Source organism: Etheostoma spectabile, unplaced genomic scaffold, assembly GCF_008692095.1.
Source record: "Etheostoma spectabile isolate EspeVRDwgs_2016 unplaced genomic scaffold, UIUC_Espe_1.0 scaffold00569515, whole genome shotgun sequence".
Lineage (NCBI taxonomy): Eukaryota > Metazoa > Chordata > Actinopteri > Perciformes > Percidae > Etheostoma > Etheostoma spectabile.
In genome coordinates, this window is record NW_022605175.1 from 78902 (window position 1) to 100000 (window position 21099).

The following is a 21099-nucleotide window of genomic DNA, read 5'->3' on the forward strand; positions in this document are numbered from 1 at the left end:
TAACATATTTATTTATAGCGACATTATAGATTATCAGCTAGTGGGAGATAGCGACGTACCCCTTCTCAGATGCATAAATATTTCTGACGATGACCGGCGTATGCCCACTCTGAGTTACGACGTCCCCCACTACACAGCTCTTTCGCGCTCCACCATAAGTGACATACAAATTGAACTGCGTGACGACCAGAGTGAACTTATTCCGTTCTCATACGGCAAAGTTATAGTCAAACTGCACTTTAGACCGGTAAAACGGCATTAAAATGATGCGTAAAGCTTACAACGCCGATGACGGTCGCTATACGAATTATTACATGAGCCAGGCCGGAGGAGAATTACCTGGTTTTATTGGTTCGAGTACCCAATACGGCAACGGACTAGGCGGTATATTTCGGAATTTATTTCGTATGGCCGTTCCACTTTTTAAAAAAGGGTTTAATTTGGCTAAACCACATCTGAAGACAGCTGCCTCTGGGTTTATTGGGGATGTTGTAACAAATGTAAGGAATGCTGTAGCTGGAAAACAACAGGGAAATGGACTTGTGGTATATACACGCAGACCTCAAAAAAACCCGCCCTTAGGAGGGGGGAGGCGCCGACCTGTGTCCAAAAGACGTAAAAGCGCTGGTAAAAATGTTAGAGTAGTCAAAAGGAAGACAGCAAGCAGAAGACGCAGAACCCCCGTCAGACGCTCTCGGAGTTCCCCAAAAGACATTTTCTAGACTGGAATACGCAATATTTTATTACTTTTTTATTCAAGGGAAATTAAAATCATGTCCTTCATCCATAATCAGTCTGAAGAGTGTGTGAAGACAGAGCTGGATCTATTCACGGTGCCGTACACGCAGACATCTATTGAAAAATCATGTTATACAGAAATACCTCCTGTGTCAGCTCTGACAGATACGGGACCGATTGAGTTTTTCATATCTGCTTCTGGCGAAGACTATTTAGACTTGAATGACTCATACCTGTATATACGTGTGAGGATAAGGAACCCGGATGGAACCCCGTTAGCCCCTGCAACCGACGTAGGATTTGTAAATTATCCTGGATGTACGCTCTTCTCCCAAGTAGACATAACATTAGGCGATAGACTGATCACACAGTCTTCAAATACATATCCATATCGTGGAATGATTGAATGTCTGCTAAACTACGGAAAGGACACTCTAGACACACAGTTTAGCACAGGCTTGTTCTGTAAAGACACCGGCGGAAGGATGGACGAAAGATCCATTGCCGGCAACAATCTTGGACTGGTGGAGAGGGGAGGATACACAGGTGAAAGTCGTATCGTAGAGCTAATAGCCCCTATACATGCTGATTTGTTTTTCCAAGAAAAACTTATGCTAAATGGCGTTGACCTTTCTCTGAAATTCATCCGCACAAAAGATGACTTTGTGCTAATGGCTCCTGGAGATGACCTATACACGGTCAAGATAATGTCTGCCAGTCTTTTTGTAAAGAAAGTGTCTGTTGCCCCTACCATACGTCTGGCGCATAGTCGGGCGTTACAACAGGCAAACGCAAAATACGCCATTGATCGTGTTGTATTAAAAACATTTTCCATACCAGCTGGTACACGGATGTGCAATCAGGAAAATTTATTTATGGGCCAGATACCTAAATTTGTTGTTTTAGCATTTGTAGATAATGAGGCCTATACAGGTTCTTATGCACGCAATCCATTTAACTTTGGACATTTTGGTACAGAGTTTATTACACTGCATGTCGATGGGCAGTCGTACCCATCCCGGCCTTTCCAACCACACTTTGAAAGGCGACAGTATGCAAGGGAATATTATCAGCTTATTGAATCAACAGGCCGTCATTTAAAGGATCGTAGTCTGGCAATCTCACGTGCCGATTTTGGAGAGGGATACACACTATTCTGCTTCAATTTGGAGCCCGATGGGGGGTGTGCAGGAAACCTGTCGCTGATTAAGACTGGGAATGTACGCCTGGAGGCTCGTTTCAGGAACCCCCTAGCACGCACTGTAACACTAATCTGTTACTCGGTTTTTGATTCTATAGTTGAAATATCCAACCGTAGACAGGTATTGCTAGATCACTATTAGCTATGAATACAGTAGAGCTAACAACAGTACTTGTAAAGACGGTGTCTAGACACACAAATTTTCTAGGGGTGGTAGCGTGTGACCAGTTACCAAAAGCTGTTATATTTAACCTACCAGCGATGGTTGTAGTAAATACACATCCTAGTGATATGCCGGGGGAACATTGGCTAGCCATATACATCACTGAAGACAAGTGCGGCTATTTCTTTGACAGCTTTGGAAATTCACCTACCAGGTTTCTACAACCGATAAATCGATTCCTCTTAAAGAATTGCGTGGAGATCTATCATTCTGACATTCAGGTGCAAAATAACTATTCTACAGTGTGTGGCCAACATTGTGTATTCTTCTTATGTAAAATGCAAAAAAACAAGAGTTTTAATAAAGTTCTTAACATGTATGGTACTAATTTGATATGTAACGATTCCATGGTATGTAATTTTGTCAACAAGATACGTCCTGTGGTGTGCCACGTTCAGAAGTTTAAGTGTGTACAATGCTCATGTGCCTTCTACAGATAACAGTGTTGTGTGATAACGCCAATGATTTAATAAAAGTGTGTGTGTCAATAAAAAGTCTACGACTCTGCTTATTTTTAATCAAATATTTTTAATGAGATTATGCATAAATGAGGTCGGCTCAAAATAGACAACCCTTGTTACAATTTAACAAGTTAAAATAGAAAATAAAATAGAAAATTGATATTAAAAAATACATTGTCACTGCTTTTTTACATTCATTTACTACCTTGTGAGGCTTCACATAAACGAAAGTACAAACCCATAAACACATGTGACATTTGCAACATTCATCAGGTAAAAATAGAAAAATATTTAAAAATAGAATAAAAAATATAAATGTGTAAAAAGAAATTGATATTAAAAATACATTGTCACTGCTTTTTTTACATTCAGTCGCGGTCTTATAGGGAATTTGCATAAAAGAAAACAATTTACCCTTTCATGTGACATTGCTACATTCATATGGTAAAAATAGAAAATATTTAAAAACAAATAAAAATGTAAAAAGAAATTCTGTAGACTGTAATAAAAATAGTCAGAAACTAGCCCAACGGGACGTAGGTGGTGATGAATAACGTAGTGTGCGGGGTATAAGACCAATACTCGAATCAACCACACTGCGAATTCTATCGGACGTAGGAGTCCTTAAGGGTCTAATATCTCCTGGTGATGGATTGTTTTTAAATGCAGCAATAGAGCGACGTACGCTGGTGTTTGGTATTAGAGATAACGGGACATTCAAGTTTGCTAGGGTTTTTAAAAATAGATCCCACCCGGCAGGTCTTGACTGTGCTGAGATGTTGTTATAGGTTGTCACCCCTTTCACCAGATCGTACAGATGGGTGCCTGATACATTCTTATTGTTCACAATGATTTCACCTTGCTTTGTCCACGATATTTGGTCGTTATTACGAGCTAATGAGGCCATAATAAATTCAGCATTTCTCTTATTCCGTTTCGGCAGGTGTTTTAGAACTTCTGATATAACATCGTCTTCTTCAACATGGTCTTTTGGAACTTCTTTTGAATTATCCACGGGCAGAGATAGTGTGATTACAGATTTTTCTTGTTCACCTTGTTTTACCATAGCCAGATATCTCTGTAGAATGCTGGAGTATCTTTTAGCTTTCTCATATATATCAACGTCCGCCTGATTAAGAATTTCACCCATTGCCTGATCCAAATCATTTTGGGCTGCCTGTCTCAAAGTCCCATTTGTTGTTTGCTGTTGTTGCAGCGATAGTAGTTGTTGCTGTGGCACTAAAAACATTTTCTGTGTATGTTCCATCTCAAGTACGGGTGATTAAGCTGGTAATGAAGGGGATAGCCGCTCCTAAAAGAGGCAGAAGAAAACCACCTGTCTGATTGAGGAATTTCTTCTTTTTAGAATGGTTAACTTTTTTATCTGCTACTAAGCGGATAGCTCTTTTCTTCTTCTTTAACAACTTGTACTGTGTGGTAGACAAGGGAATGTTACCTCTTAAAATATTAAGAGCTATTTCACACAGGGCTTTAATAAAGTCTGAGCTGGCATTCTTGATAATAGCGCCTCTAACTTTAGGAGCAGCTTTGCGGAGAAGTTGTAATTGTGTGAGGTGTCGCTCCATGCGCGAGGACATTATAATACCTGGCGTTTCTTTGGCACGTACACAACCTGCTGTGATGAGATCAAACCTGTTCTGAGTCTGTACATGTCTGGTGTCTTGGCTTTATAATCTATCAGTAGATACCCGTATGCTGAACTAGTGGCGTCGTTAAAAGCCTCCAGGAAATATTTACTATTACCGGGGTACATCTGTCTACCCAATAAGTTTATTTGATTTTTGTCTCTCGGATTTTTAAATAGTATGATGTAATTAGTATTCAAGCTTATAGTGCGACTGGTTTTGCCTTGAATAAAAAGATTCTGTACAAGATAGATGCAGCTGAGATTCCTGTGATGTACATATTTTGTAAAAATGTTTTGAACCTCGATATTGCTGCAGGCTTCACCCATTAAATCATCTAAAATAAGCAAATTATTTTTATGGGTGGGTAACAGTGTCTCGTCACAAAATGAATCAGGTATACCGTTTACAAAATTTATATTTACAAACGTGAGTAGTTCGTCGTATAAAGGTTGCCAGCATGAGTAGATATATACAATATTGTCGATCTTGTGTGAGATAACAGCCGCTGCATTTCGGATTAAGTCTCTGACAAAGTACGATTTACCACAATTTGAGGGGCCACTTACGACGGCACTGAAAGGGTGTTGCAGTTTGCCGTCGAATTCGGTGTGATACTGATTATTAATAGCCATAAGGGAGCGTGGTATAGTCATGAAGAGCGCGGCGTTTGTTGTACACAACCTGGAGTTTTTTCGTCATTGAAGCGTTTTTGAGATGAAATAGTTTTTTATTGCTTGTGATGGTGTGTGCTGATGTAACAAGATGTTGTTCGCTATGCTGATTGGCTACAAATGATTTTACCAACCCTATTAATGAGTCGGGAGTGACCACACCGGCATTTTTAGAATTGAGGGTAACCCCTTTGCATTTCACTTGGGTGGCTCCCTGGGCTGTTCGATACGCATAGCATTTTGGACCGCCTGAAACAAATTCGGTTATAAAGTCTTCATTGGGGTCTCCACACATCTGACCATCATTAAGTTCATCGGTAAGGTCACCTAGATAGGGGCCCAGTGGAGGAATCCACTCTCCTGGTTTGCTTGTGAAAACTACACTGTCTGTGTCACAATACAAAACACGCTCCTGCAGTTTATCCATGAGATTATACAATTCTAGGCGCGCATATGCTGTTGTCATCGCTCCTATAAAAATATTGACATCACGAATTCTGGAAGCTTGACTGTTAGCCTGACGCCACTGCACTATCGCCACATCTGGGGAAATGAATGAGAACTGCCTCACATCAAAGTTGTCACTGAACATGAGTTGTGTAAATCTGGTTGGATCAGTTATGAGTTCTGTCACTGGTAAGTTGCTGCGCATTGAAAAACGACCCCACAGAGAATTTAGAAGCAATTTATTAATGCTACGTACCGCTTTGTTGACAGCTATCTTATTGGGCTCAAGTCTGATGCCTTCTCTAGCGTAATAATTCTCAATGTACGCTTTTTTCTCATCTTCCGTTTTGACATTACCGGGGTATCCTGACGCTTGCTGTTTCAGTTTAAGGAATGTTTTCACATACTCTTTAAAAAGACTGTCGGATTTTTTTGGGAAGTGCCAGACTTCATCAATGTGAGCTATTTTATAGCCTTTTTCCAACGCCTTCTGCAGCTCGAATGAGACCCACGTCCCCGCCAACTGTCTCTCACGGTCGTTGTGACAACATTGTGTTGTCTGATTCTCCTCACTGGCACATGTGGCACACAGAGGGAACATAAGCTTATCATGACAACGGTGGGGCAGCACAGGATGATAAAGGCCTCTGGGAGGATCCACCGTACACTTCACTAGACCAAAATAATTTGAGATGTCATCAAAATCCCTATAGATTATTTGAGGATGTCCGATAGGGTAATCTTTCTTTGCCTGGACAGTGGGGTAGAGACTTGTAAAGTCGTAATATCTGATCATTTCGCTATCCGTAGCCTTGTGGTAAAGTTTCATGGCATTTGTTCGACCCCCGAATAGCGCATCACGCGGGTTTAGACGCGTTGTCTTGACATAGGTGGACATGAACGCTCTGATCCCCGGATCAGTCCCCACCACCCTGGCCCAATCGCATTCCCACATTACAACAACTTTTAGACCGTATATTGACTTTAACGCGGCCAATCTGTTATTGAATTCAGTGTAGAGCTGTCCGTAGGATAGTTTCAGAGTAGGATTGCTTTCTGCTTGAGAATAACAGAACACACAGCCGTGGAAGTAGCATCCAGCAAACTCGTACCCCGTATGGGTGACGTCGCAGTACCCATCGACCGAATACGGCCCAAAGGTTTTTTCACCCCCATTGAGTGCATGTTGGATGACAATGCTCTCTCTATGTGACACATATCCTAACCACTGCATTGACACATCAGAATGTGTCTTATTTGGTTTTATGTAGGCCCCTTCGTAGGTCAGGGCCACACTGTCTCTGGGAATAAAGAGTGTTTTATAAACGCCCATACAACTGGAGGCTAGCGTTGTAAACACAAACGGATCTAGCGTTGTTGAGGCTATGAACGCGTCTCTGTAAATATTGCATGCCTTAGCCAAAACAGCCACATCATTAGAACAGTAGCGGGCAAGCTCTTTGTTCAGGTCGAATGGTGTGTGTCGGATCGTTTGATACCATTCCATGAATGATGCCTTTGAAGCCTCAGACATAGTCTCAAACCCATAGTAGGATGGGTCGGGGTGGGGACCTATGTAGTTTTCATGTTCCTCAGTATTAAATGTGTGTGGGAAATGCCCTTTTAACACATCAGTGAATCCCATGGCTGCGGGTGTTTTAGCTAAAGCCATGGGGAGAAAGCTGAATGAATCAATCCACCTCTGTTTGAAGTTGTCGTCAAACATTGAGATAACGCGGGACCCCCTCATTATGAGTGTTGGACAGATATTTTGCATTACAAAATATTCCAGCAATATGTAGCTGTCGAACCCTGAGGCATTATGTGCTATGAAGGTTGCATTTCTATAGCGTGGTCTTCTGTAATGCTTAACAAAGGCTGCCACACAGTTTGTTCCTGAGAAACAGTACTTTGAGCCGCTCGAATCAAGGCTACAGACATAGTTGGCAACGTGTCTATCATTCTGGTAACGTGTTTCAAAGTCGTAGTATATGTATTTTGCACCGGCTGGTGTTTTCTTGAGAGGCTGAATATAACATTCATGTTTTGGTTCTATCATGTCTTCCCTGCAGTGTGTGCATTTTAGTGCTTTACAAACGTGTTTTTTTCCTTTTTTCCATACTTGGTATGTCTTGCCGCAATTATCGCAGTATTTTATCCTGTCGCATGGGATAAAGTGATGTTTTGCATTCATTAGCTTATGCTGGGCTAGACAATGCGGTGATTGCAAACGCATTTGCAAATCCCCGCATTGTCTAGCCCAGCATAAGCTAATGAATGCAAAACATCACTTTATCCCATGCGACAGGATAAAATACTGCGATAATTGCGGCAAGACATACCAAGTATGGAAAAAAGGAAAAAAACACGTTTGTAAAGCACTAAAATGCACACACTGCAGGGTTACCAGAATGATAGACACGTTGCCAACTATGTCTGTAGCCTTGATTCGAGCGGCTCAAAGTACTGTTTCTCAGGAACAAACTGTGTGGCAGCCTTTGTTAAGCATTACAGAAGACCACGCTATAGAAATGCAACCTTCATAGCACATAATGCCTCAGGGTTCGACAGCTACATATTGCTGGAATATTTTGTAATGCAAAATATCTGTCCAACACTCATAATGAGGGGGTCCCGCGTTATCTCAATGTTTGACGACAACTTCAAACAGAGGTGGATTGATTCATTCAGCTTTCTCCCCATGGCTTTAGCTAAAACACCCGCAGCCATGGGATTCACTGATGTGTTAAAAGGGCATTTCCCACACACATTTAATACTGAGGAACATGAAAACTACATAGGTCCCCACCCCGACCCATCCTACTATGGGTTTGAGACTATGTCTGAGGCTTCAAAGGCATCATTCATGGAATGGTATCAAACGATCCGACACACACCATTCAACCTGAACAAAGAGCTTGCCCGCTACTGTTCTAATGATGTGGCTGTTTTGGCTAAGGCATGCAATATTTACAGAGACGCGTTCATAGCCTCAACAACGCTAGATCCGTTTGTGTTTACAACGCTAGCCTCCAGTTGTATGGGCGTTTATAAAACACTCTTTATTCCCAGAGACAGTGTGGCCCTGACCTACGAAGGGGCCTACATAAAACCAAATAAGACACATTCTGATGTGTCAATGTAGTGGTTAGGATATGTGTCACATAGAGAGAGCATTGTCATCCAACATGCACTCAATGGGGGTGAAAAAACACATGTTGGCCCCCCACAGGTAGCATAACTAATTTCCCTAGCAATCACAGGCTCTGGAGGACTTTTCCCAGAGCTCATCCCATCACTAGTTCATTGACATCTGCTTCAACTCCGAGACCCCTGCCGCTAAGATAAACACCCTTTAGCGCTCAGAATAAACAAGCCTTAACCAGGGCTTCATTTAAACATCTTGTTCGACTCTGGTGCGGAACTCAGGTCATAGCGAGGTATTTACAACCACTGTTACACTGGCAGGCCATCGGTGGGTCAAATCCTCTCTCTCGCACTCTCTACTACATGCAGACCATTTACACACGCTCACACACCCACATACAAGCGGCATCGCTGTTTAATCACACAGCCTTAAACCACGGTTTCATCTCAACAGCTGCTAAACACTAGATTACACACAGCCGCACAGGAGCTGCACCAGCACACGGCGCTTTCTCACTCACCTCAACCTACATCGCTGTTTAATCACTCAACCTTAGCCGTGAAACTTTTAAAAACATAATTCACTTACCGTCTTTTTCTTTTATATAGAGTCCACTTGGATTTGATAATCGGCGTGCGCTGCTTCACTCGCGGGGAAAATTAAGCAGATCTCTGGTAGCGCTAGTAATATAATTATTATCTCCTAGAAAACGTACACAGACTAATAACATGCTTACATAATCCCTTAAAGTTTAAAAACAATGCTAAAGGCAAGAGTGTGTTAGCAGGGTATTCACACACACACACCACTACCCTCTATAACACAGATAAGCACACACCCCGCACCTGCATAACTGTTTAATCACTTAGTCTTAGCAGTGAAACTTTTAAAAACATTCACTTAGCATCTTTTTCTTCTTTCTTCTTCTTTATATATAAATTACAACCTAATGAAACACATGAATGCGCAAAGATACGCTTATAGTGGGCGATTTTCGAACCCCTCCCTAATAGATCAGATGCACGCGCGTCACATGCATGAGCGCCACGTGCACGCGCAAAAGTGTACTTGTAGTGGGCAATTTTGACCCCCCCCTCCTCACGTGCACGCGCAAAAGTGTATGTTAATACTACTCCCCATCATCCTCCACCTACCACAGAGGACATGTCAACTGGATTTAGGAGTTCCTCAAAGTGCTCCTTCCACCGCCCTATTACCTCCTCAGTTGAGGTCAACAACGGCCCATCCTTATTGTACACAGCTTTGATGATTTCTTGCTTCCCTCTCCTGAGGTGGTGAACGGTTTTCCAAAAGCACCTTGGTGCCGACCGAAAGTCCTTCTCCTTGTCTTCTCTGAAAGTCTCCCTTGCTTCACCTCTGTCACGGCAGAGGCTGCAGTCCTTTAGGCCCGTCGGTACCTTGCCACTGCCTCCTGAGTCCGCTGGGATAACATATCCCGGAAAGACTGCTTCTTCAGTCGGATGGCTTCCCTGACCACTGGTGTCCACCAGGGTGTTTGTGGGTTACCGCCCCTTGATGCACCTAAGACCCTAAGACCACAGCTCGCCGCCACAGCTTAAGCAATGGAAACTTTGAACATTGTCCACTCAGGTTCAATGCCCCCAGCCTCCACAGGGATGCACGAAAAGCTCCGCCGGAGGTGCGAGTTGAAAGTCTGTCAAACAGGGGGCTTCCTCCAGACGTTCCCAATTTACCCGTACCACCCGTTTGGGCTTACCAGGTCTGTCCAGAATCCTTCCCCATCCCCTGACCCAACTCACCACCAGATGGTGATCAGTTGACAGCTACGCCCCTCTCTTCACCGGAGTGTCCAAAACATACGGCCTCAGATTAGATGAAACAATTATGAAATCGATCATTGATCTTCGGCCTAGGGTGCTCTGATACCACGTACACTTGTGAGCACCCTATGTTTAAACATGGTGTTTGTTATGAACAGTCCATGACTAGCACAGAAGTCCAACAACAGACAACCACTCTGGTTCAGATCAGGGAGGCCGTTCCTCCTAATCACGCCTCTTCAAGTATCTCCATCATTGCCCATGTGTGCGTTGAAGTCCCCCAGCAGAACTATGGAGTCCCCTACTGGAGCCCCATACAGGACTCCATTCAAGGTCTCCAAGAAGGCCGAATACTCCGAACTCTTGTTTGTTGCATATGCACAAACAGTCAGAGTTTTCCAGTCCAATAATGTGGAAAAAATAATGTTCCTTAATAAAAATTGATGAGTGGTCCCTGTACCACATACAAACCCGGCCATAGTTACACAAGCACACCCAACTTGTGCCAAATTTCCCCAGCACATCCTCTGTTTCCCCAAGCACTCTTTACCTAATACCCAATTATACAATACACAAATCCATCAATCTTTATTTAAAAAGAATGCTATCCCATTGTAATACACATGAGTCTAAAGCCTCCTGTCCACTATCTTGTCGGGATCATTTGGATGCAGCCTTGGCCCTTCACCAGGCGAGGTCGCGGTTTCTGAAGCTTCTAGTTATGAACCCATTTTCAAACCAATTCCTCTAAGTGGTTCAGTGCTTCACCAAAGCTTCATCTGCCCTTCACTATGAGCACCTAGTTTCTTGACTTTGTAATGCCTTATGTCTACTGTAAAAATGTAAATTGAGTTGAGCCATAATTCATTTTTATTTATACCTTTTCTTTTCCCACTGTGACATGTCAAAATGTCAAATGGTGCATTGTTTGAAAGCCCATCTCTACACATCCATGTTCCATTCCACAGGTGGTTTCACCCCTGCTAGTTGTCCCTTAAATTTACAGTTTATTTTTGTAATTTATTTTATTGGTGTTTTTCTGTATTTAAAGAATACAGAAAAAATCTATAAAGTTAACAGGAAAATGTAAAGTTACAGATTCTTTTTTTACAGTGTGTCAAGTCCTGACCATTCCCTGACCGGGAATTGAACCCGGGCCGCGGCAGTGAGAACGCCGAATCCTAGCCACTAGACCATCAGGGAGTCACATCTATCAACTTTATCTTTGTAGATGTGAGTTTCCTTTTCACTTACTGGAATGACTCATGTTGTTTTAGGCGAGGAATGGCGCCTGGCTAGAGCTTCAGAAGGCAGGACATGACAGATTACACATCTGTCACATAGTCAGTTTGTATTCTTAAATACCAAGTCTCTTGCTGTTCCTTGACTAGTTGGCCACCCCTGCTCTGCATCGCTCCAGGTAAGTAGAAAAAAATTCTCTTATGCACCTTTGCATTGCGCTAAAATGTCAAAATTTGGACCTGAATCCAACAATAACTTTACTCAACACTCACATACATTGGTTTTCAGGTAAAAAAATCAGGGGTCAGGGGTTTAGTTACTGTTTGAATAAAGGAAAAGAATTGTTTTATTGAATTGAGATAGAGGCAGATGAAATGTTTATGACCCATCAATGATGACAAAAGGATACATCCGCTGTCGGGGGTCTGATTTAAAGGAAATGGTACTCTTTAAAAGTGTTGGGGTTCTAGCGTTAAACTAATGAGAAAGAATCTGACAAATCTAAATCAACCAAAACCAGGAACTTACTCTTTCAAATGTTATACCTGTATCTATCAAGTCCTGACCATTCTCTGACCGGGAATTGAACCCGGGCCGCGGCGGTGAGAGCGCCAAATCCTAGCCACTAGACCATCAGGGAGTCACATCTATTAAAATTATCTTTGTAGATGTGATTTTCCTTTGTGTGTAATTTGGCATCTTTCTCATCTTTTCTCTCATTTCCTCTTTTTTACTCCTTTTTCCTTTTCCTTTCCCTCTTTTTCCTTCTTCCCTCCCTCTTCCCCTTTGTCCTCATCATCCCCCCCCCTTACAGGCTATTGTTCCCCAGCTTTGGTGCAGTGGATAATGCGTCTGACTATGGCTCAGAAGCTTCTAGGTTCAACTCCTGGCTATGTCGTATTGTCTTTAGTGACTAAATCCCTTATTCGTCATTTCCAACTTTACCCCCCAGTACATTCTCTACAAAGAAAATGTACATCTATAAAGACCCAAATGATGAGTACTTATTGTTTCAACATGTGTGTAAATTTATCTAAGCCTCTAAGTGTCAGTCAACTACAGCAATAATCAAGCTCTTGCTGTTGTTTTTCTGTTTTTGCTTGCTAATCATCTTTCCTTGAAAAAAAAATGTGTCCCTGAAGGACAGAATCAGCAGTGCTAGATAAACCATCCATGAAATGTTCATATGTTAGTCAACAATCAGGGAAAACAGGAAAATATCAGTAGAGTTGATATTCAGAGTTCCCGCTATGCTTTCACAACAACAAGGCCCTACTGCTGTCAAGTGGCCGTGATCGTATAGTGGTTAGTACTCTGCGTTGTGGCTGCAGCAACCCCGGTCCGAATCCGGGTCACGGCAGCTTTGTAAAGCCAGTTCTCTGTTATGCCTCCAAATTACTCAATCCTCTGCTTCATTTAACACTGACAGAAACTGGACAGCTTAGGATAAAGGTCCTGCAAGAGGCCCCACATTTTGGACTACAGCAAAGATTTGACTGGCTTTCTGTACACTTGCCAACAAAGATCACCACTGTTTGCATAGAATGGTGTGAGAAGCCAGGTACTCCCAATGCTCTCTGAACCTGGATTCTGATGTTTTAAAGTGTTGTTGTTTGTCTCCCTGTGATGTGTTTTGGTTGGACTGATTTTTACACTTGTTATTTATGTATTTGACATTAACCCTGTTTAGCACTTTGGTCAACTGTTGTTGTGTTAAATGTGTTATTGAAATAAAATTGACATTGACAATGACATTGAACGTAGGACTAGTGGGGCAGTGGGTAACGCGTCTGACTACAGATCACAAGATGTTAGGGTTGACTCCTGGATAGTTTGTTCTGTTCTTTAGCTATTAAATTACTTGATCCTCATTTCCAAGTTTACTCCTGTACATTGTCTATCACAGTAAATTAAATACATAGTAAAAAGCCAAATGATGCGTAAATAGGTTTTCAACATGTGCTAAAACCGCTCTAAATCCTTCAATTTAACTCAAGCACAGCTATCATGAAGCTTTCTCTGTATTTGTTTTTTTAGAATCAGCAGTACTAGATAAACTATCCCTGGAATTGTCAGTTGTTACTCATCAATTAGGGGAACCTAGAAAATAGCAGCATATTTGTGGATCTGATTTCCGACTATGCTATCACAACAACGCGGCGATTTTAATACCAAATGGTTGTGATCTTATAGTGCTTGGTACTCTGCGTTGCGGTGGCTGCAGCAACCTCGGTAGGAATCTAGGTCACGGCACCTGTGAGAAGCTACTTTTCTGTTGTTTCTTTGAATTACTACATCTTCTGCTTTACTTTACATTGATAGAAACTGGACAGCTTAGCCTTAAAGTCCTGCAAGAGTCCCCAAATTTTGGACTGTAACAAACGTTTAACTGGCCTTCTATACCCTTGCCAACAAAGATCACCACTGTTTGCATACAATGTTGTAAGAACGTAGCTATTGCTGATACCAAACGTGGGGCTAGTGGCGCAATGGATAACGCGTATGACTACGGATTAGAAGATCCTAGGTTTGACTCCTGACTGGCTCGTAGTGCTCTTTAGTATCTGAATCCCTTGTTTGTCATTTCCAACTTTACCCCCCAGGACAAACTCTTCGAAGCAAATGTACATCTGTAAAGAGCCAAATAATTTCTTTATGCTTCCTTCAGCAGACAAGCTTTATGGAGATGCTGACTTCATTTTTCAGCAGGACTTGGAGCCTGCCCACACGGCCAAAAGTACCAAAACCTGGTTCAATGACCATGGCATTACTGTTCTTGATTGGCCTGCAAACTCTCCTGACCTGAACCCTATAGAGAATCTATGGGGCATTGCCAAGAGAAAGATGAAAGACATGAGACCGAACAATGCAGAAGAGCTGAAGGCCGCTATTGTAGCATCCTGGTCTTCCATAACACCTCAGCAGGGCCACAGGCTGATAGCATCCATGCCACGCCGCATTGAGGCAGTAACTCAAGCAAAAGGGGCCCAAACAAAGTACTGAGTATATATGCATGATTACACTTTTCAGAGGGCTGACATTTCTGTATTTAAAATCCTTTTTTTTTGATTTCATGTAATATGCTAATTTTCTGAGATTTTGAATTTGGGGTTTTCATAAGCCAAAATCATCAAAGTGATATCAAATAAAGGCTTGAAATATCTCACTTTGCATGTAATGAGTCTATATAATATATTAGTTTCACCTTTAAGTTGAATTACTGAAATGAATGAACTTTTGCATCATATGCTAATTGTTTGAGTTTCACCTGCACATATGAATTATCGTGCTTTACTTTTTGTAGCTATATGTACGAATGGTTGATGAGAACGGCCTGTTTAGTTTGAACCTGCCGGGCCATCTCAGTGTCTCGACGGCTGCCTCAGTAGTTTTTATTCTGTTCCATCAGCCCCTCACTTCCCCCGGGCCTGTGCAGATCTATAGAACTTTCTAGACATGCCACCAGATACCCCCAGATATCCTGGATTCATGTTAAGGCTTTAATTTTTGAAAGAACTTTAAAATTATTCTGTATATTCTGGTATATTACGCTCCAGCTGCACTACAACCCTAACCCTATTACCTGCTAAATCATCAGATTCTTTTTATGAACAGTTGAGACTAATCCACACCCACAATGTGAGTTTAAAAAGCCCCCCTTAAAATGTATGTAAGAGCCTTATGTTGTGAGGATAACTTACAAAGTGAATAAATTAAAACTCTGTTTTGATTTCAATAAGTTATTTTTAAACTTAAACGTATACTTAACTTTAAACAAAACTAAATGCATTATATTTGGAAATCATACTACAAATACAGATGTTAAATTAGTAATTGATAATAAAACAATCAAAAGAGTCTAGGAAGTTACATTTCTGGGGGTTGAACTTGAATCCAAACTGTTCTGGAAGCCCCTTATTAAATATCTGTGCATGAAGATGGCCAGGAGTATTAGTATATTGAACACAACTACAACTACATATTGATCCAAAATATATTACATACTCTGTACTGCACACTTTTTACCATATTTGTTATATTGTGTGGGAGTTTGGGGAAATACTGTACCTAGAAAAGTAACTTACAAAATATTTACACGTTGCAAAAAAGAGCAATCAGGATAATAAATCACTTACATGAGCTAATCATCTGTTTTTAATTCACATTTGTTGATATTTACGGACATTGTTACATTCAAAACTGCACAATTTATGTTTAAAGTTAAAGAAAATAATTGATCATGTAACATACGCCCAATGTTGAAGGAAAGAGCCAGGGGAAATCATCTAAGAGGACATTGTGAACTACTGTTAAAAGCATGTGTGTTTCAGTTTGTGGGGTGAGATTATGGGATGGACTGAACAATGACATCAAAAAGAGCCATAATACCATTTAGTTAAAAAAAGGATTATAAAAATCATTACTGGACCAATACAGAAAAGAATTTGAAACATAGGAATGGAAATATAAAGTATTTGCATATCTTTTTACTTTGCTATAAGATGATTTTGTGACATAGGGGTCATTTCAAATTGCTTCCACCTGCTCCTTCTCAAACTAATCCTTCGAGATAAATAAATTAAATGAAACAAGATAACTGGACAAATACATTTCACGTATTAGAAGCATATTTTGTATTTTTGCAATATATGGTTTGCTATATGTGCATTTTACGTTTTACATATTTCCAGCAGGAATCTTCTTAAAAAATCTAACAACCACTCCTTTGATTTGAGGCAGACTCAGGCCGTAAACTAGAGGGTTATTAATGGGGGGGACCATCAAATACTGTAAAGATAAAACAACTGTGATGATAGGATTCTTTTTATCAACCTCAAATCGACTCAATGACAGCTCACAGAAGACAGAGAGAGAATAGGTGGTGAATGTGATGATGTGAGGCAGGCAGGTCTGGAACGCCTTTCCTCTGAAATCAGACGAGCTTCTCCTGCAAACAAGCAGAATACGGAGATAGGTGTACAGGACAAAGAACAGGGGGATGAAGACGTTTGTGAGCACAAGAGACTGACCTACTATGTTGTTCAGAGTTGTGTCTACACAGGAGAGCTGAACCACAGGCCAGTTGGAACAGAACAGCCTATTCAGTTATTGCCACACAGCGGTAATCGGACAGTAAGATAGAGCATGAAACCCACAACACATACAGGGTAGAGCACAGCAAAAATCACAAGCTGTGTTACCATCTTAAATGTCATTTTACTGTGATAGTGTAAAGGCTGGCAAATAGCAACAAATCTATCATAGGCCATGATGCTGAGGAAAGTAATCTCACATGATAAATAGGTTAATAACATATATCTGAATGAAACATAACGGACGTGAGATTAAATGAGTGTCAGACAGAATGTCCATCAGAAACCTGGGGAAGAAGCCGGCTGAGCCGTACAGAGAGTTAAAAGACAGACAGCTGATAAAAATATACATGGGCTGATGCAGAGACTTCTCCAGACAGACTGTCAGAATAATGACAACGTTAGCAGAGACAATAGTCATGTAGAGCAACAGACACAGACTGAAGAACAGATACCTGAGGGGCCCAAAGTCTGCAAACAGAGTGAACCGAAAATACAAAGGATTCAGGCTGTTGTTGCTCATCATGTCTGCACAACAGCAGCGCTGGAAGAAAAGAAGTGAGAGTAATGGAGAAAAAGAAAGAGGGGAAAAAAAAAACGGATTGAGGTACAGTAAATGGGGTAACAATATTTCAGCAAAATGTTCTATTTCAACACTTCAAAAGACACAAAACAGTCAATAAACCTGCATGTAAGTTGCATCAACTGAACATTTTCTAACAATTGTGTCTAATATTCTGCATAACCACAACATTTGAGTTAGTTAAAAAAGACATGTTCAAAAATAGGCATAGGTGGAAAAAGGTTAGGGTCACATGAACTAAATCAAGAAGCAATCTCATGTCAGCTCAATAAAAAGAGTGTCCTCTGATAGCTGAGAATTCAGTACATATATCAGACAACAGAATATACTGTATATAGCGTTCATGTTATTCATGTGGTCTTTTCAGTTAATACATTCATGAAGATATTCAGAAAACAGTCTTTGCATCAGTGTGTGTTAACTTAGCTTTTAGAATAATACACAGCACCCTCCCCTGACTGCAGCAGACTGAGTCAGCAGCTGAACCTTTATCCTGTTTTGCTGTCTCACTGAGAGCAGCAACCTGGACACACAGGGTCCAAAGGGAGGGACGGTGTGTCACACACTGATTACGCATTTTTGTGTAATGTTGCATCAGTATACCCAAGCCCAGACTTCCAAGGCCAGAGATATACTATGTGTCACTCCAACCCACGGTGCAATAAGGACAACAAGTATGAAATAAAAGAATATTGAAGATAAACATATTGAAATTTGAAATACGAAAATAAGAGTTCCTGAATGTTCTTTTTGATGTTGTTGTTTTGTTGTTGAATGTTCTGAATGTTCAGATTCAAGAGTTCTTGGGGTCTTCACAGACACCTTCAGCCAGGACGAAGAAAAGCGGGCAGAAGGAAGATGACCCGACCGCAGCGTGATTGCTGCTGAGGATGCTTAACATTACCCTGCTGTAAATGACATCAGACCAGAGGATCGCACAGCGAGGCATCAGTGCTTGAGGAGTCATCTGAAAGGGGCCCCATGCAAGAACTTTACCATTATCTCGTAGTAGAACATTACAATGGACATGTGTTTGCACAACTTTGAATAAATGGCTCAACAAATCGCAGGTTCACACAACCATGTGTTAGTTAAAGATTTAATAAACATTAAGAATGTGCAGATGAACAATATGAATGTGCAGATAGATAAATTTATGTGGATGTTGTCTGATGGCTGGTCTGGGAGGATGTATGGGTGGAGGAGACTCAAAGGAGGGGGGTTCCCTTTCAGAAGCGCTTTTCGCCGGAATAGTCTACAGACCCCCAAAAGCGTCAGATTGTGTAGAAATGAGATTGTTGAGATTGTTGGGAATGTTGGGATGTAAGATCTGTATACCTGGGATGACCAGCGGCCTGGGAACTGAATGGTTTGGTCGGAGATGCCTGATCTGGCGGCTGTGGATGCTGTACCGATGCGGAAAGAGTGGCGGGAATAATGTGATAAGGCTGAAATGCAGAGAATTCTGTTCAGATGTTTTTGAAACCAGAATCGAGTGGCCATTTTGGAATACTGAAAAGTGGGTGTTGTGGAGATGCCTTGACGGCGTACCTGGAGCTGATGTATTTGATTAGTGGCTCGTTGAGGTAGGAGCTTAGGTGCAAGGCATAAATTGGGAAGGAAACTTCTAAATGTGAATATGAGAGAGTTTGAGGTGTGGATGGTGATGTCTGAAAACTGGGGATGAAGAGAAGGATTATAGACGGATTAAGTTGGTGCAAATTCAGAACACCTCAAAAGCTGAAAAAGCATTGGATGGAATGAGCATGGGTGATGGGGGAGGGGGGAAGGGGGGAAGGACAGACCAGCTGGAAAGAAGAAGAAGACCCTGTGACAACAGGCGTGATGCCACCGGCTGTGGCCGACGCTGGCGGGCAGGCCCGGCCCTAAACAATTTGGTGCCCTAGGCAAGATTTTAGGTGGCGCCCCCTTGCATCACTGTACAGTTAACTGATGTTAAAACTAACAGATAGCACTCGCTATTTATTGATTAGCCAACTATGTCATGCTAACGGCTAATGCTATTATCGATCATTGTTCTGCAACAGCAAAATAATATCATTATCATCATCACCTTTACTGTAACATTACCTCTGTCTTTGTCACGTTTTTCCTCCTCTTCTTTTCTTTTTTTCCTCCCCTGGGCACCAGACAGTTTAGGACGCTTTGACATTATGAGATTTAGATGCAGGTAAAAGAAGTCAGGCTTGTTTTTTTTTAATTAAGGTGACGTTATAGGTACAGCACAGGCCGGGCGCCCCCTGGTGGTTTGCGCCCTTAGCATTTGCCTATACTACCTAAGCTACAGGCCGGCCCTGCTGGCGGGGGACCCGGAAGTGCTGGAGGCCCGGTGGTCGTTGCTGCTGGGGGTAGCGATGGAGGGTGACGAAGTGGGCTGAGTGACTGGAGCAGCTGAGGCTAGGCCGAAGGAAGGGTAGAAGAAGGGATGAAGGGATGTATGCGCACAGGGTTTTGTGAAGCCTGCAAACACGAGGATGAAAAGGCAGAGATCGCCTGAGACATGACAGACAGAGGGAGCAGGCACATGGGGAAACATGACCTGACCCCCGCCAGTTGGAGCTGGTGATGCGTGCTGTGGCTGTCGAGGCATCGTGACGTCAGGCGTGATGCCACTGGCCGTGGCCGATGCTTGAGGAAAACCCAGAAGTGCTGATGGCCCGGTGGTTGTTGCCGCTGGGGGTAGCGATGGAGGTTGACGAAGCGGGCCGAGTGACTGGAGTCGCCGAGGCCAGAGAGAAGTTGTCAACACGTGAGCAAAAACATTTGGGTGTTGGGGAAGGGAGGGGGTAGGGATGGGGGAGGGAGGAATGAGGGTAAGGACAGACCAGTTGGAAGAAGAATGCTTATGAACGACGGGTATGATGTCTAAGCTGCTGCTGTGCCCTGCCACGTCCTGCTGTGCCTTGTAATGCTGAACAGTGCCCTGCTATGCCATGAACTACTATAAAGAACTGCTACAAACTACTATTTTTTTCTATTTTTGTTATTGCCACTCTTCATTAACCCCAACCGGCCCGTCAGACACCGCCTACCAAGAGCCTGGGTCCGTCCGAGGTTTCTGCCTAAAAGGAAGTTTTTCCTCGCCACTGTCGCTCTGTTGCTTGCTCTGGAGGAAACTACTAAAACTGTTGGGTCCTTGTAAATTCTGGAGTGTGGTCTAGACCTACTCTATCTGTAAAGTGTCTCGAGATACCTCTTGTTATGAATTTATACTATAAATAAAATTTAATTAAAATGTATTAAGTGTATCAGAAGCCTTATTTCGGTGATTGCCGAGCGTCACTGCACAGCCTCCAACTAAGCTTGAAGACGTAGATCTGACGTGAGCAACCTGTCATTAAAGTTGTAAGTCTTCTGGTAGCTGTCCCTAGTGTTCCTAGTTAATTAAATTTAATTTACATATAGTACAAAGTCATAACAAGTTATCTTGACAGTGTAGTTCTAGACTACTCTAATTTACAAGGACTCAATAATTCTAGAGCAAGCAGCGTGACAGTTGCAAGGAAAGAACTCGGGCTGGATGGAAACTGTATACCTTTAGAGTCTCAGAGCTGTGTTGTGCCAAAAATAGGTTGATATGAAAAGGAAAGAATTGTGAAAATGTATCATAAATTGGGAGAAATACAGGAGAGGTTTCACCACAGGAGGAAACCAGCAGAGGGCAATGAAAAACAGCAGTCTCAGGGGAAAATGGGGGGGGGGGTTGTTGGAGTGCAGAAGTAGAAGCAGCAGTCGGCAAAAATATTAGTTTTGTTACTAGCTCTGGACCTCTCAATATATCATCATACAAGTGTATATTTGACATGACAAGTGTGTTTTT

General features: G+C 42.1%; 1 pseudogene; it reads right to left on the minus strand.

Annotated features, from left to right (window-relative positions):
• Positions 1-16259: 16259 nt before the first annotated feature.
• LOC116685091 (olfactory receptor 6N1-like) lies at positions 16260-17209 on the minus strand (annotated as a pseudogene).
• Between the last annotated feature and the right edge of the window lie 3890 nt (positions 17210-21099).